Raw genomic sequence first — 18,441 nt, 5'->3', positions numbered from 1 at the left:
ACATTCAAACAGAGACCAGAAAGATGTATAGAAATTCTGGCAGAAAACAGCACTTTCTCTTCAAGGACCTGTACAGTTTGAGGAAAAGAAAAGTCAGTGGGCAAAGAGGAAAAGTAGAACCATCTAGTAAGGCTTTGGGAGAGCTTGGGATAGGAAAAGACAATGCAGGAATTTTAAATGTCCTAAGGGCAATAAGAATGATTTAATTCACATTTTGTAAGATCAGTAAGTAGAGTAGAGATATGAAGGAGGTTGGAGTGGATACTGAGAGATTGCCAGGTGGACACACAAGGACTGATCTGATACATATTTTGGAAGCGGGAGTGACAAGATTTGGTAACAGTCTGGATGTGAGAGCTGAGGAAGCATAAGGTATCTGGGATAACACTCAGGTTTCCAGAGGGAGCAATGAAATGGAATGAGATGTGTGGGAAACCCAGAGAAGAGTTGAGAGGAAAAATAGGCAGCTCTGCTTGTTATAGTTAGCTAGTAGAGATGTCAAATTAATCACTAAAACTGTATGTTGATATAAAAAAAAAGGAAGTCATCAACAAAAGGGTTTTGATGACACATTTTTCACTACTTAAAATATTTATCTACAGTAATGTATAATACAAACCTAAAAGAATGTAGAATAAATTTTGATTCTACAGAGCAACAGTTCATAAATACCACAGTAGCTACTGTGTATCTGAAAATATACAGCAACAGTGTAACTAAACAGTCACACTCAAAATAATCCTTTCATGCAGTGGTAGGGAATCACTTGTCTATTGTATTCATTGCTGTATGCCCCACATCTAACATAGTGCACGGTAAGTAGTAGGTGTTAAGATATCTACTGACAAAATGTATCCACTACTAGGCAGCAATTGTGGGAGGAAAATTCTGTACTATGAAATGTACAAATGTACTAATATGGGCATTTCTCAAGGAAAGAGGGGAAATATGTTATTTAGCGCATACTGAGTTCTCATACCCTAATAGTATCAGATGCCAGATTCTGTTCCCTAAAAATCAGCTTAATTTCAGTAACAGAAATTCCATCCCTGGGCAACCAATAGTAAGTATCCTCACCATTGTCTATTAGTTCCTAGATATGAGGAAGAATAAAAACATAATAAAAGTTTGATGTTGAAACTATAGTAAAATCTCATCTAGATTATTTTTTTTTAATGGGTAAAAGGAAATTTACAAAAATGAAAATTGCAATCACTGATTTTTCTTTTTCCTCTAAATTCTCATTTCCAGGTTTTCTAACAAACATGGATTTTATTGCTTTTTTTCTTTTCTCCCTGTTCACAAAGATCATACTTTTCCTGCTTGGATCAAGGCTCTGCAAGTGTAGACTTGGATTATGAGCACCTTCTCCCTAAGGGGAAAGGGGGAATCTTTTCGGGGCAGAGGGTGCAGGGAATTAAAAAACGACAACCTAATACTTTTAATTTATATTTTAGGCTCCACAAATCCTTCTAGACTGCAAGGGATCAAGAAAATACAATGACATAAACTATGGCTGGTAGGGGTGGAACGTGTGGACAAATGGACAACTGCTAATAGAACAAGGTTTCTTTTTGATGTGATAAAAATGTTCTAAAATTGATTGTGATGATGGCACAACTCTATGCATATACTAAAAACCACTGATTTTCTTCTACAGCATCACTTTATTCATAATCCAATTCATAATCCAAGAACACAATGTTAAGTCCAATTTCATAGATGAATGCTATAAACCCTAAAAAAGGTGACAGAACCTGAAGACCTTCTGGGTGTAACAATTCTGTGGTTTGATTCTTAAACTGATATCTGGAATTAAAATGCTATGGTGATTATAGCCTTAGAAATTAGCCTAGAAATGAGTAAATAAATGCAAAATATGCTGGTTAACTACCACTTTCCTTCTCCCCTGTAATGCAGAGACTAGGATTCTGATTTATGTAACTAATATAAATCTAATCTATTTCTGATATCTCATCAGTGTTTCCCCAAAATGTGCACATTTTCCAGATTTTGAATGAACAAAATCCCACCCCAAAAAAAAGAATATTGAGTACTTTTTTATTAATGGACTTTTTTTTATTACAATTTTTGCTTCAGGTGTATAACACAGTGATTTGACAATTGTACACATTTTTAAATGCTCACCATAAGTGTAGTTAACATCTATCACATACACAGTTATTACAATATGAACTGTACACTTTAAATAAGTGGATTATATGGTATGTGAATTACATCTCAACAAAGAAAGAATGTGCAACTATCACCACAATCAGTTTAAAGAGAAAGGAATATTTTGAGCACTCAGGCACTATGGTAAATTGCTAGAAGTACAACAAAGAAAAAATTTAGAGAACCTGTCCTCAAAGCATAGGGAAGAAATGCCAGTCAAGAGGCAATTACAAACAATGAGAAAAGGAAAGAAAAGGATTCAGACTATACCCCAGGGGTACCTAACTTAGCCCTGGGTGATTCAGGTGTCCAGAAGAGAGCTCATTCTTCAACTGAAATTTAAATCTAAGGACCTTTTCTTTAAATTAAGAACTTTTTAAATTTTTTATTCTTATAGACTGGCTAATGGACTTTTTAAAAAAAGAGCATTTGTGCACGTGCAGTAAAATTAAACAAGTCTCCTATTTAAATTGTATTGCACTACCCAGTTCGAGGGTTGTTACAATGATTTAAGAGCAAACTCTTCATAGCACCTTAAACTGGGGGAAAGAGGGCCTAAAGAACCTGAACCACCATGTAATACATTCCAAAACAAAGCATGGGGGCTTGGAAGGGCACCAGCAAGACAGACCTTGAATAATGATCGCAAAAGACAACCGAGTACTACAAAGATAAACTGGACCTTTAAGAATTAAAGCCACTAATTTTCAACCACAAAATTTCGAAATTAGTATTAGTAACTATTGCCACAGAGTAGTGAAGCCGAATTTCCCGAGGTTAAAAATGAAAAATACTGCAAATTCTAGTGGGTGAAACAGGGCAAATTTTGATTCGACCCTAGGTGTACCGAGCCCACCAGAAACTTTCAGCGACGTAAGGGTGGACCACCTGCAACTTTTAACCTACATTTCTGAAGCAGCGCTTGACAATCACCTCCCGGGGTAAATTTCCAAGTGTTAAAAAAAAAAAAAGTTTGCCATTTCTTCTCCCGGAGCAGAAACCAGACAAAACCCTTCCTGGGCATCGCCCACAACCAAAGCCAGCCACTGCAGACTTGCACCATGTCTTCCCGGGGAGACTGGCTCCGAGTTCACCCGGAAAGCATCCGAATGGAGCCCTGCCGGTTTCATTGGCTGAGCCCCGAGGAAAAACCCAAGTTCAAGTCCAGAGACCCAGCCTGCTTGGCTCCCTCCTCCACATCCCCACCCCACGCCACGTCCAGTGCCTGGCATTCCACGCGACCCAATCCAACTCATATTTATTAAGCACCCACTGTCTACACTGCACCGTGGCTTCAGGCTCTGCAGGAAGAAATGGTCCTATGGCGGAAAAGCCAAAAGGACAGCCACGGGGCTGAGGACGAACCTGAGAGAGAAGCTGGCGGCCTGCGACTGGGTGTTCTGGAAGAGTCCCCACCCTCGCCCCGCGGGTCGTGACAGCCCCAGGGAAAAGATGGCACTTAGGGGCGCAGCAGGCCCTGCCTCTCCGGAGTCCCCCACAGTTAAGGTTGGAAAGGAAAAATAAAGGAGTCGGCATCCCTGGACCACCCGCGCGCTCCTCTGCCTTAAGGAGCGCGACCCAGACTTCGACCCCCGGGAGAACGGCGAGCGCAGGGACCGAACCACCGTGAGGGCCGGAGCGGGCTGTCACTGGCCCCCTCCTCCCTCCCTGAGACCATGGCTGGCCGCTCTCTCCGGGGCATAGCAGTTGCGGCGGCCACAGACCGGGAGTCTCCGGCCCAGCGTCTCCGCTGCCCAGGACGCCGGCACCCTCCGTTGCCCCACATGGAGGGGGCAGTGCCGGGAAGACCGCCTGGGCCCCTTGCCCCCACCTTCCCTGTCCCCCGGACTCCGGAAAAGCGGTTACCTGGCGCGCGGCGAGGACACGACCCCGAGGAGGAAGACTGTGGCCTCCGGCCCAGGGAGATTTGGGAAATTTGGAAGACTTGTTCCGCACTGGGTGACAGCTGCTCGCTGCGCACGCGCACCCGGCCCCAGATGCCTGCTCACTTCGCCGCTCCTCACCCTCCTGTGGAGGGGATGGGAAGCAGCGGCGAGCGCGCGCGCACAGCGCCAGCCGGTTTTCCTTGCGCGAGGGCGCGCGCGCCGTCACGTGACAACTGGGGCCCGGCTCTTCAGTAGGTCACGTGAACTTCCAAACGGCTAAAAAGGTGCCCAGCATCTTCTTGCTTTGGGCTTGATCTTCTGCGCAGCTCTAAACCTAGATCCGCTGTCGTGCATCCTGTTCCCTGGGGACGGACATACACACTTCCACCCAGGGGGAAGACAGCTGAGCAAAAGTGAGGAACAGGTGTACAGAACCTTGCGCAGATGCGCCTGCTGGGCTCCCGCAGGCTGGACCTAATGGGAGTCCACGCGCCGGGGCTCTAACGCGGGCCTATGGCGGCCTCCGGCGCGCGGACGTCAGAGTGGAGTGGCGTTGGGGAGGGTGGAGCCTCGGAATGCCCCGCAAAGCACGGTGAGGTTGTCGGACTTGTAGCTGTGCGGCAGTAACAGCGCCTTGTAGCCCTGGTCTTTCAGCTCCCTCACCACAGTGGGAGATCCCGAATGGGCGAAGTGTGTCCAGCTGCCAACCTTTAACAAGTAACTCTCGAGAGGTAGCGCTGTTTTCCCAGGGGAGCGAAACTGCGGTATTCCAGGCTCCTGGGCCGTGCAAATCCCGCCCCGCGCAGGTGTGCGCTTGAGCTGATAACCCGAGTGTAGCCCCAAAAACGGACTCCGGGCTGGTTCTCTCAAAAACTGGGGATGACAGCAGTTTGGTCTGACTTGCAGTAACAGGAAGTGCAGGTGCCTCCGGACCCCTAAGAACGTACTTAAATTAGCTTGCTCCAACGCGTTGCTTTTGCGCTGTAACTCCGCCTTCCAAGGTGTTAGAAGAAACCACACAGACCTTAAGCCTTTGTGCTGCCTGAGACAGATGGCTGAGCACCAAATGTTTTGCAAAGCTGAACAATTTTTTTTAACTTCCTACGGAGTTCCCAGCTGGGTCCCTTGTGGCGTTTCCCCTCTTCTCAGCTAAGAAAGATTGGGCAGATTGTCACACTACTGAGCACACGGGAGTTTTCCACAGTCCACTGATTTCTGCTTTTTAAAATATCTCAGCAGGTACACTTACCATGCCTTTGAAGTCTTTTTGCTGGTGGGGAACATTTGGAGGACAGATGAAAGAAATATGGTTAAATTAAGCTAATCGGACTATTGAGACCCATATTTCTTTAGTTATTAAATTAGAAACAAGGTTTAGGCTCTACTACCCATATACACATCAGAACTTGCCTAATGTGTACACTCAACTTGGAATTTTCCAAATGTGTGTACTATGAGGATTCCGACCCTCTTTACAAGTCAACTGGATATGCTAAAACAAACATTTAACTTAACATTTACATAGGGCTTATTTATTTCTGAGCTTGACAGTTTTAAAAGCTTCACATATATTAACTAAAGTAATCATTCAATAAATAGTATCATTATTATCTCCTTGTTACAGAGATGAAAGCAAATATAGAGATTAAGAAATCTGTCAGCTACTGAAAACCAGGGTCCTTAAGGGAGCTATATGCCGTATTAGACTAGAAACCTGGTATACCAGAATAAAAAGTCTGGAAACCTGAATTCCAGTCCAGGGTGAGGATTTATTAAAAACGACATTGTCAGTTGGTGGAGAGTATTGCCAGGAAGGCTTCATAATGCAGTCCACACATGAAATAAACTCAAATAGCTGACTGAGTAAAGGCCAAATAAATAGCAGTAGTTACAAATATGAGTGTTAGGATCTCATATTTTCATCCTCAGCTCTTACTCTGGAACTTTTGTCAAGAGTTTTAATCTTCATCATTGGTAAAATAAAGATACTCATGGTCACCCTCCATGGAGTTACTATGAGGTTTACATAAGAGAGTGCACATCAGTGCATTTCCCAGATGTCTAGCTCATAGGAGGTGCTCAGCAGCATCATGCATGGGACACATGTATCTGAATACAGTACAGCAAAGCTGAGAAACTTGCATGTGCGTGTTTGGGAGGATAGGGTACCAGAGAACAGCTATGGTAATTTAGGTTTTTCACATCAGGGAAAACAATGGAAATGATTTATGACATCTAAATCATATCACAAGTTTAAAAAACCTAAATATGCATACATTTTTTGGTATCATTAATCTACAATTACATGAGGAACATTATGTTTACTACACTCCCCCCATCACCAAGTTCCCCCCACATACCCCATCACAGTCACTGTCCATCAGTGCAGTAAAATACTGTAGAATCACTACTTTTCTTCTCTGTCTTCCACCGTTATACATGCTAATCGTAATATCCCCGTTCTTTCCCCCCCCACCCCGCTTATCCCTCCTTCCCCACCCATCCCCCCCAGCCCCTTTCCCTTTAGTAACTGTTAGTCCATTCTTGGGTTCTGTGAGTCTGCTGCTGTTTTGTTCCTTCAGTTTTTTCTTTGTTCTTATACTCCACAGAAGAGTGAAATCATTTGGTATTTGTCTTTCTCCGCCTGGCTTATTTCACTAAGCATAATACCCTCTAGCTCTATCCATGTTGTTGCAAATGGTAAAATTTGTTTTCTTCTTATGGCTGAATAATATTCCATTGTGTATATGTACCACTCTTCTTTATCCATTCATCTACTGATGGACACTTAGGTTGCTTCCATTTCTTGGCTATTGTAAATAGTGCTGCTTTTTCAAACTGGACTGCTGCATTCTTAGGATAAATTCCTAGAAGTTGAATTCCTGGGTCAAATGTATTTCTATTTTGAGCTTTTTGAGGAATCTCCATATAGCTTTCCACAATGGTTGAACTAGTTTACATTCCCACCAGCAGTGTAGGAGGATTCCCGTTTCTCCACAACCTCTCAAACATTTCTTGTTGTTTGTCTTTGGATGGCGTCAATCCTTACTGGTGTGAGGTGATATCTCACTGTGGTTTTAATTTGCATTTCTCTGATGACTAGCAATGTGGATCATCTTTTCATGTGTCTGTTGGCCATCTGAATTTCTTCTTTGGAGAACTGTCTGTTCAGCACCTCGGCCCATTTTTTAATTGGATTATTTGCTTTTTGTTTGTTGAGGTGTGTGAGCTCTTTTGGATGTCAACCCTTTATCGAATCTGTCATTTATGAATATATTCTCCCATACTGTAGATGTCTTTTTGTTTTATTGGTGGTGTCCTTTGTTTTGCAGAAGCTTTTCAGCTTGATACAGTCCCACTTGTTCATTTTTGCTTTTGTTTCCCTTGCCCAGGGAGATATGTTCATGAAGAAGTCACTCATGTTTATGTCCAAGAGATTTTTGCTTATGTTTTTTTCTAAGAGTTTTACGGTATCATGACTTACATTCCGGTCTTTGATCCATTTCGAATTTACTTTTGTGTATGTGGTTAGACAATGATCCAATTTCATTCTCTTACATGTAGCTGTCCAGTTTTGCCAACACCAGCTATTGAAGAGGCTGTCATTTCCCCATTGTATATCCATGGCTCCTTTATCATACTGACCATACATGTTTGGGCTAATATCTGGACTCTCTATTCTGTTCCACTGGTCTGTGGCTCTGTTCTTGTGCCAGTACCAAATTGTCTTGATTACTGTGGCTTTGTAGTAGAGCTTGAAGTTGGGGAGAGAGATGCCGCTTGCTTTATTCTTCCTTCTCAGGAATGCTTTGGCTCTTCAGGGTCTTTTGTGGTTCCAAATAAATTTTAAAATTATTTGTTCCAGTTCGTTGAAGAATGTTGTTGGTATTTTGATAGGAATTGCATCGAATCTGTAGATTGCTTTAGGCAGGATGTCCATTTTGACAATATTAATTCTTCCTAGCCAAGAGCATGGGATGAGTTTCCATTTGTTAGTATCCTCTTTAATTTCTCTTAAGAGTGTCTTGTAGTTTTCAGGGTATAGGTCTTTCACTTCCTTGGTTGTAGGGGCCGGCCTACGGCCGAGGCTGAGTCCCACTATGGCTGAACACCGCCCTTCCACTCTAGTTGACCAATGCCCTAAGGTGGCGCACGCTTCCTGGGCGCCACCCTGCCTGGTTAGGTGGCATTAGCATAAGGAAGTTGCTCCTATAGGCTTGCATGATCTTGATTACCATAGGCCAGCTTCCTTTATATAAGGCATAAGCAGGAAAGAAGCACTCACTCTCTTTCCCACTCTCTCAATCTCTGTCTCCCTCTCTCCCCTCATTCTTCTTCTCATTCGCTCCCCCCGGCTGTTGCTTCTTCTCACTCACCTTCTCCCGGCCTTCCGAGCAACAATAAAGAACTGAAGTGAACCAGGTCTGTGTACGTATCGCTGTCGTCACCGCAACAAGGGGCGAACGCGGCATCTGGTGCCGAAACCCGGGAGCTTTTCTTCAACCACCCAGAGGAGAAACTAGTGGACGCAGACGCCATAGAGCTTCTTACCCTGAAGCAGTACCTGTGGACCCCGTTCGGAAGGATTGCTCGGGAAGGCGCCTCAGATGAGAAGGGTGAGTGGACCAACGAGCAAAGCAAATGTAGGAGTAGGAAAGGAGATAGCAAGCGGCTGTGGTGGGGATTTCTGTTTTGTCTGTCCGTCATAGTGTTCTTTGTTGTACTGTTTTGTTTTGTCAAAAATGTTATGAAAAGTTAGGGCGCCAGTGAAAGTTCGCGGGATAGCGACGAAGCCAGGAAAGTTCGCGGGATAGCGACGAAGCAAGGAAAGTTCGCGGGATAGCGACGAAGCAAGGAAAGTTCGCGGTATAGCGACGAATGCAGGTTAGCGATAAGAGTTCCCTTTACCCATAAACTTAGAAGTAGCCTTTTATCCTTTAATCGCTAACATGGGATCTGAAGAGTCTCGAATTAGAGTAGAAGAGCCTTTGAGAGCACTCCTGAGGGCCAACGGAACCTCATTAAAAACAAAAACCGCAAGGGCTTTCCTCCACACGGTGGAGAAGCATGCTCCGTGGTTCCTAGATGCAGGAAGAATCACTACCCCCGTGTGGGAAAAGTTAGGCGAGGATCTGCGCAGCGCAGATCGCAGGGAGCCGCTCCCGGCTGGGACGCTCCCCATATGGGGGCTGGTTAAGAGCTGCCTAAAGGAGAATAAACCTAGTTGTAGAGAAGCCATAAGGGAGGGAGAGGAGATTCTTGAGGAAGTGAAAGAGGAAAGAGCCTCTGCGAGAGCATCTGAAAGTGGATCTACACAGGGGGGGTCCTCTGATGAGGAAGAGGACCAAGAATTATCAGGAGAAGAGTTAGAGGCTAGGGCTGCTCAGAGAGGACATCGGCCCACATTGTGCTCCTCACTGAGCCGACTGAGAATAAGCAGAGAGGAAGGAGAGACTAGCTCAGCCCCTCTTCCCAATAAGAGCAGTAAGGTAGAAGAGATTGTGCCAACCGCCCCAGATTATCCATTTTGCTCTCCAACCTATAGAGCAGAGCCACCCCTTTACCAGAGTTACTCATATTGTGGTGGCCAGGGGTGCCAAGAACAATTGGGCAAGGATAGATGGAGGGAATGGCTAACCATGGAGGGGAATGCAGCCTTCCCAGTAATAGAAGATCCAAACACCCAGCAAAGATACCATCAAGCCCTAGATTTTAAGCTTGTTAAAAGCCTAAAGGAAGCTGCCACCACCTATGGAGTGCAAGCAGCGTTCACTGTGGCCATAGTGGAGTCATTAGCCACTCAGAATCTAACACCAGATGATTGGGCTAATGTAGCCAGAGCATGCCTTACTGGAGGTCAGTACCTGCTATTCAAAACTGCGTGGGCAGAGCTTTCTCAAGACACTGCCCGGCGCAACGCTGCCGCAGGGAACAATCAGTGGAACCTAGAGATGCTAATGGGCACAGGACCTTACCTAGGACAGCATAATCAGATAAATTACCCTCCTGCTGTGTATATGCAAATAGCTACAGCAGCTGTCAAGGCCTGGAAAACACTCCAGGGCATTAGTGATTTACAGGGTCAATTATCTAAAGTACTCCAAGGACCAAATGAGCCTTATGCAGACTTCTTGGTAAAGTTAATGCAAACTGCAGGCCGTATATTTGGAGATGTTGACACAGCAATGCCCCTAGTAAAACAGTTGGCCTATGAGCAAGCAAATAAATGGTGTAAAGAGGCTATCAGGCCTTGGAAAAATAAAGATTTAAATGTGTACCTCAAAGTTTGCAGGGACATCAATGACACATTAGTGCAAGAGCAAATTGCCGCAGGGCATCTTCAAAGTTCTACTTCCCCATTTAATACACCCATATTTGTCATAAGAAAGAAGTCAGGAAAATGGAGATTGCTGCATGATTTAAGAGCTGTAAATAATCAGATGATTCTCATGGGATCAGTGCAATTAGGTTTACCATTGCCTATGGCCCTGCCAAAAGGTTGGAAATCAATTGTAATAGATATCAAAGATTGTTTCTTTTCCATCCCTCTTCATTCTGAGGACTGTAAAAAGTTTGCCTTCACTGTACCAGCCATCAATCATGATTGCCCAGATGAGCGGTATGAATGGAAAGTGTTGCCACAAGGCATGGCAAATAGCCCTACTATGTGCCAGTTGTATGTGCATGAGGCCCTGGCAGAAGTTAGAAAAAAGTTCCCTGATGTAATTATCTATCATTATATGGATGATATTCTCTTATGTCATGAAAAGAATAGTAAAGTAGAAGAAGCCCTCTGCTTCTTGCAAGCACACTTTAAGATATGGGGTCTGGAACTAGCACCAGAGAAAATACAGGCAACTTGCACCAAACAGTATTTAGGAATTAAATTGGAAAATACTATTGCTAGGCCATTAAAAATAACCATAAGAACAGATCAATTAAAAACCCTTAATGATTTTCAAAAACTACTTGGAGATATAAATTGGGTAAGGCCATTCCTAAAGCTTACAGATGAAGAGCTTAGTCCATTATATGAGACACTGAAGGGCGATTCTGATTTATCATCTCCGCGCTCTTTCAGTAAGCAAGCCAAGGAAGCCTTGAGCCTAGTCCAGTCCCGCTTGCAGCTTGCCCAGGTAGATAGAATAGATTATGGCAAATTGCTATTCCTTATAGTGATACCCAGTAATAATAGCCCAACAGGGGTACTTTGGCAGGAAGGGCCAATTCTCTGGGTATATCTGGCCCACTCTCCAGGAAAAACATTAAGATGGTATCCTCAGAGTATAGCTGATTTGATCATCAAGGGAATCAGGACAGCTATAAAAACATTTGGGATTCCCCCAAACATGATAATAACGCCTTATACTGCTGAGCAGATTGAATGTCTTACTGCATGCTGTGATGCATGGGCTGTTGCTTACAGCATCACCAATGCTTCCTTTGACAACCACTACCCAAAACATCCTTGGCTACAGTTCTGACAAACAGAGCTGTTGGCTGTAGCACAAGCCTTTACGCTTTTCTCACAGGAACCTTTTAACCTTTTAGCAGATAGTCAGTATGTAGTGAATGCTGTGTACATCTTAGAGAATCTCTTTTTGACAATGTAGAACAAGCTGCTCAATTTCACAAACAATTCCATGTCAATGCACATACCCTTCACCTAAAATATAATATTACTAGAGACCAAGCAAGAGCCATAGTACTTAGTTGCAAATGGTGTGTCACACTCTTACCCTCCATCTCAGAAGGAGTTAATCCAAAGGGGCTACTCCCCAATCACATTTGGCAAATGGATGTTACCCATATTCCAGAATTCGGTAAGATGAAATATGTCCATGTGTCTGTAGACACCTGCTCAGGCATCATTTTTGCCTCTTGCCATACAGGAGAAAAATCTAGAGATGTCATATCTCACTGCCTCCAGGCATTTTCGGCCTGGGGAAAGCCCAAACATTTAAAAACTGACAATGGGCCAGCATATACATCCCAGTCGCTCCTCAGCTTTTTAAAAACAATGGATATCACCCACACCACGGGCATTCCCTATAACCCTCAAGGGCAAGGCGTGGTAGAGCGCACCAACCTGACCCTTAAAAATGTTCTCTATAAACAAAAAGGGGGAATAGGGGCAGACTTCAGATCCCCCAGAGACAAACTTAACATCATATTGTTCATTTTAAATTTTTTGACATTGGACAAAGATGGCCACAGTGCAGCAGAGCGGCATAATCGCCGTTCCAGGCCTAAAGACATGCCCGCAGTTATATGGAAAGATGTATTGGAAGGATCATGGAAAGGCCCGGATCCAGTGTTAATCTGGAACCGAGGCTCTGTTTGTGTTTTCCCACAGGACCGAAACAATCCCATCTGGGTGCCTGAATGCCTGACACGGAGAGTGGCAAGACCAGAACCGGAAGTGCGAGATGCCGATGCCACTGATGCTCATCCTGCTACTGATTCTTCAGCAGGCGATAGCGGAACCCAGAGAACTATGGGGTCTGGTGAAGGCTTGGCCTATTCCATTCCCGGTGACTGAAACTGCACATACCTTTCCTGCCTTTTTCTCTACCTATAGTACACTTAATCTCCCATATCTGCCTTTTGACAGCTCTATGTGTTACTGGCATTCCTTTCATAACCTCTCTAAAGCTGCCAATCTGTCCAGGAAATTAGGCAAGATGTTATCCACCAATTGGTCCAGTGAGTTTGATGTGCTCACCACTCAGCTATGGCAAGAAAAATTGAATGTTAGTCCCCAAAAGTTAGAGGCGCTGTCTGTAGCTCAGTTTGCTGAAGCCATGCTAAATGCCACCAAAGCCTGGTCAGGCATGGGTGTTCTGTTCCATGCAATGGCAACATCGGAAAGTGCGGGCGATGGCTCTGGTGCAGGCCATGGCAGCTATAGAAGAAGGCATCTCCCCTAGGGTGTAGCACAATATGTTGGACCAGTAGTCAAAGACGGGTAAGATCAGGAGGTACGCATACCAACCTAAGACAGGGTGCAGACCTTAGCTGTCTGTTGCCTTATGACGGGTAAGGATGCTGCACCTCCCTGACAACCTAAGACAGGCATGGTCCCCGAGCCTCATTGTGCTAAAAAACAAAAAAGGGGGAGATGTAGGGGCCGGCCTACGGCCGAGGCTGAGTCCCACTATGGCTGAACACCGCCCTTCCACTCTAGTTGACCAATGCCCTAAGGTGGCGCACGCTTCCTGGGCGCCACCCTGCCTGGTTAGGTGGCATTAGCATAAGGAAGTTGCTCCTATAGGCTTGCATGATCTTGATTACCATAGGCCAGCTTCCTTTATATAAGGCATAAGCAGGAAAGAAGCACTCACTCTCTTTCCCACTCTCTCAATCTCTGTCTCCCTCTCTCCCCTCATTCTTCTTCTCATTCGCTCCCCCCGGCTGTTGCTTCTTCTCACTCACCTTCTCCCGGCCTTCCGAGCAACAATAAAGAACTGAAGTGAACCAGGTCTGTGTACGTATCGCTGTCGTCACCGCAACAAGGGGCGAACGCGGCACTTGGTCAGGTTTATTCCTAGGTATTTTGTTCTTTTTGATGCAATTGTGAATGGAATTGTTTTCCTGATTTCTCTTTCTGTTAATTCGTCGTTAGTGTATAGGAATGCAACAGATTTCTGTGTATTTATTTTGTATCCTCCAACTATGCTAAATTCAGATATTAGTTCTAGTAGTTTTGGGATGGAGTCTTTAGGGTTTTTTATGTACAATATCCTGTCATCTGCAAATAGAGACAGTTTGACTTCCTTTTAACCAATCTGGATGCCTTGTATTTCTTTGTTTTGTCTAATTTCCGTGGCTAGGACCTCCAGTACTATATTGAATAACAGTGGGGAGAGTGGGCATCCCTGTCTTGTTTCCGATCTTAGAGGAAAAGCTTTCAGCTTCTCGCTGTTAAGTATAATGTTTGCTATGGGTTTGTCATATATGGCCTTTATTATGTTGAGGTACTTGCCCTCTATACCCATTTTGTTGTGAGTTTTATCATGAATGGATGTTGAATTTTGTCGAATGTTTTTCAGCATCTATGGAAATGATCATGTGATTTTTGTCCTTTTTGTTTATGTGGTGGATGATGTTGATGGATTTTCGAATGTTGTACCATCCTTGCATCCCTGGGATGAATTCCACTTGGTCATGGTGTATGACCCTTTTGATGTATTTTTGAATTCGGTTAGCTAATATTTTGTTGAGTATTTTTGCATCTACGTTCATCAGGGATATTGGTCTGTAATTTTCTATTTTGGTGGGGTCATTCCCTGGTTTTCATATTAGGGTGATGTTGGCTTCATAGAAAGAGTTTGGGAGTATTCCCTCCTCTTCTGTTTTTTGGAATACTTTAAGGAGAATGGGTATTATGTCTTCTCTGTATGTCAGATAAAATTCCATGGTAAATCCATCTGGCCCAGGGGTTTGGCTCTTGGGTAGTTTTTTGATTACCGCTTCAATTTCATTGCTGGTAATTGGTCTGTTTAGATTTGCTGTTTCTTCCTTGGTCAGTCTTAGAAGGTTGTATTTTTCTAGGAAGTTGTTCATTTCTTCTAGGTTTTCCAGCTTGTTAGCATATAGATTTTTGTAGTATTCTCTAATAACTTTTTGTATTTCTGTGGGGTCTGTCGTGGTTTTTCCTTTCTCATTTCTGATTCTGTTGATGTGTGTAGATTCTCTTCTTCTCTTAATAAGTCTGGCTAGGGGTTTATCTATTTTGTTTATTTTTTCAAAGAATCAGCTCTTGGTTTCATTGATTTTTTCTATTGTTTTATTATTCTCAATTTTATTTATATCTTCTCTGATCTTTATTATGTCTCCCCTTTTGCTGACTTTGGGCCTATTTTTGTTCTTCTTTTTCCAGTTTCAATAATTGTGACTTTAGACTGTTCATTTGGGAATGTTCTTCCTTCTTTAGATAGGCCTGGATTGCTATATACTTTCCTTTTAGAACTGCTTTTGCTGCGTCCCACAGAAGTTGCAGCTTTATGCGATCAGTGTCATTAGTCTCCATATATTGCTTGATCTCTGTTTTAATTTGGTCATTAATCCATTGATTATTTAGGGGCATCTTGTTAAGGCTCCATGTGTTTGTGAGCCTTTTTGTTTTCTTTGTACAATTTATTTGTAGTTTTATGCCTTTGTGGTCTTAGAAGTTGGTTGGTAGAGTTTCAGTCTTTTGGAATTTACTGAAGCTCTTTTTGTGGCCTAGTATGTGGTCTATTCTGGAGAATGTTCCATGTGCACTTGAGAAGAATGTGCATCCTGCTGCTTTTGGGTGTAGAGTTCTGTAGATGTCTGTTAAATCCATCTTTTCTAGTGTGTTGTTCAGTGCCTCTGTGTCCTTACTTATTTTCTGTCTGGTGGATCTGTCCTTTGGAGTGAGTGGTGTGTTGTAGTCTCCTAGAACGAATGCATTGCATTCTATTTCCTCCTTTAATTCTGTTAGTATTTGTTTCACATGTGTTGTCTTTGCTGCTCCTGTATTGGGTACATATACATTTATAATGGTTATATCCTTTTGTTGGGCTGACCCCTTTATCACTATGTAATGTCCTTCTTTATCTCTTGTTACTTTCTTTGTTTTGAAGTCTATTTTGTCTGACACTAGTACTGCCACACCTGCTTTATTCTCCCTATTGTTTGCATGAAATATCTTTTTCCATCACTTGACTTTTAGCCTGTGCATGTTTTTGGGTTTGAGGTGAGTCCCTTGTAAGCAGAATATAGATGGGTCTTGCTTTTTTATCCATTCTATTACTCTGTGTCTTTTGATTGGTGCATTCAGTCCATTTACATTTAGGGTGATTATTGAGAGATATGTACTTACTGCCACTGCAGGCTTTACATTCATGGTTGTCAAAGGTTCATGGGTAGCTTCTTTACTATCTAACCATCTAACTTAACATACTTATTAAGCTATTATAAACACAGTCTGATGATTCTTTATTTCTCTCCCTTCTTATTCTTCCTCCTCCATTCTTTATATGTTAGGTGTTTTATTCTGTGCTCTTTTGTGTTTCCTTTGACTGCTTTTGTGAGTAGTTGATTTTACTTTTTGCCTTTAGTTAGTATTTGGTTGGTCTGCTTTCTTTGTTGTGATTTTATTCTCTCTGCTGACATCTATTTAGCCTTAGGAGTTTTCCATCTAGAGCAGTCCCTTTAAAATATCCTGTAGAGGTGGTTTGTTGGAGGCAAATTCCCTCAACTTTTGCTTGTCTGGGAATTGTTTAATCCCTCCTTCATATTTAAATGATAATCATGCTGGATACAGTATTCTTGGTTCAAGGCCCTTCTGTTTCATTACATTAAGTATATCATGCCATTTTCTTCTGGCCTGTAAGGTTTCTGTTGAGAAGTCTGATGATAACCTGATGGGTTTTCCTTTGTAGGTGACCTTTTTTCTCTCTCTGGCTGCCTTTAATACTCTGTCCTTGTCCTTGATCTTTGCCATTTTAATTATTATGTGTCTTGGTGTTTTCCTCCTTGTGTCCCTTGTGTTGGGAGATTTGTGGGCTTCCATGGTCTGAGAGACTATTTCCTCCCCCAGTTTGGGGAAGTTTTCAGTAATTATTTCTTCAAATATACTTTCTATCACTTTTTCTCTCTCTTCTTCTTCTGGTACCCCTATAATGTAAATATTGTTCCATTTGGATTGGTCACACAGTTCTCTTAATATTCTTTCACTCCTGGAGATCCTTTTGTCTCTCTCTGCATCCGCTTCTCTGTGTTCCTGTTCTCTGATTTCTATTCCATTAATGGCCTCTTGCACCTCATCCAGACTGCTCTTAAGTCCTTCCAGAGATTGTTTTATTTCTGTATTCTCCCTCCCAACTTTATCCTTTAACTCTTGCATATTTCTCTGCAGATCCATGTGCATGGTTATGACCTTCATTTTGAATTGTTTTTCAGGGAGATTGGTTAAATATATCTCCCCAGACCCTCTCTCAGGGGTTGTCTGGGTAATTTTGGACTGGACCAAATTCTTCTGCCTTTTCTTGGTGATAGAGGTATCTGTAGGCAGGTAGCATGTGTGTCAGCTGGGAAAACAAAGTCCTTTCCTGCTTGCTGGTTGCCTTGCCCTTCTCAGCTGCCTGTGTCAGTTACCCACACTCCTGGAGCAGCCTCTGTATTAATCCCCTAAGCTTCTGTGGGCGGGGTCTCTGTCAGGGTAGGGCAGAGTCCTGCGGTGAGTGGCAGGCATGCTGGGTATGTTCTCCTGCAAAAGCGGCACCTCCACCAGGCAGCTGCACACTGGTGGCAGCCTTTTCGTCTGGCCAGGGGGGCTGTACACCGGGAGATTCTGGGTTGCTCCCAGGCTTCTTGGACGCCACCACCACCACTACTGGCTTGCATGGGCCACTCCTGGGCCCCTCGCTCAGCCACTGCTGCCGCTGCCAGCTCACATGTGCCACTCCTGGGCCCCTCGCTTGGCCGCCACTGCTGCCACTGGCTTGCGCACTACTGGGCCAGTGTGCTGGGGTCCACGCCAGCCAGGGGAACAACTGCCTGGCTGCTTATCACCATGAGGGGCTTCAGAGCTGTGCTGCTGCCTAGGGGGTTAGGTCGCCTGGAGTTCCCCAGGATTCCCAGCTGCTGGGCTGAGTGTGCTGGGATGATTCTGTCCAGCTGTGAGGTCCCTGTCCCTTTAAGACTTACAAAAAGCACTCACTTTTCTTTTGTCCCAGGGGAGCCAGTTGCAGGGACCCGCTCGCAGATTTTGCCCTTCTCTTTCTCTAATATCCAGCACACCACGCACTGTGTGTCTGCCCTCCTGGTGTGGATTACTAGAGCTGGTTGTTTAGCAGTCCTGGGCTTTCACTCCCTCCCCGCTCCGACTCCTTTCTTCCCACCATAGAGCTGGGGTGGGGAAAGGCGCTCAGGTCCTGCCAGGCCGTGGCTTGTATCTTACCCCCATTGTGTGATGCTGAGTTCTCACAGATGTAGATGTAGCCTGGCTGTTGTACTGTATCCACTGGTCTCTCTTTTAGGAATAGTTGCATTTGTTGTATTTTCAAAAATATATATGTTTTTGGGAGGAGATTTCCACTGAACTACTCACACCGCCATCTTGGCTCCTCCTCTATTCATACATTTTAACAAATAAAACCACAAACCAAGCTGAAGTTGCAGACTCTGAGTATTTATAGTTATTAGTTTTAATCAACCCTCCTTTTTATCATTAATCATTGCCACTTATTATTATTTTTACTATGTTTTATGAACAGGCATTGGATATGACACAGCTCTGAACAGAATGGATATGGCCTTGCCTTCATGGAGCATACAGTTAAGCCATTATGAGGTATCAAACATATCCACAAAATGGCTAAAAGTAAAGACTGACAGAAACAAGTGTTGG

The 18,441-nt window shown here is 43.8% G+C and overlaps 1 protein-coding gene across 11 annotated transcripts in view; it reads right to left on the bottom strand.

Annotated features, from left to right (window-relative positions):
* KDM4C (lysine demethylase 4C) overlaps positions 1 to 18,441 on the bottom strand; it is a 490,870-nt gene that overhangs the window by 442,347 nt on the left and 30,082 nt on the right. For 2 of the 11 annotated variants that reach the window (XM_036878839.2, XM_036878840.2), the window contains exon 1: positions 4,042 to 4,558. The exons of 2 other annotated variants lie outside the window; for them this stretch is intronic. The gene's annotated coding sequence lies outside the window, so the exon portion shown is untranslated. Of the gene's footprint in view, positions 1 to 4,041; positions 4,561 to 18,441 lie in introns of those variants that run through there. 7 more of the 11 variants (XM_057498654.1, XM_057498656.1, XM_036878841.2 and 4 more) reach the window with 6 other exon arrangements.

This window comes from Manis pentadactyla, chromosome 3 (assembly GCF_030020395.1).
Source record: "Manis pentadactyla isolate mManPen7 chromosome 3, mManPen7.hap1, whole genome shotgun sequence".
Classification (NCBI taxonomy): domain Eukaryota; kingdom Metazoa; phylum Chordata; class Mammalia; order Pholidota; family Manidae; genus Manis; species Manis pentadactyla.
This window is presented reverse-complemented; position numbering and strand designations above follow the sequence as displayed.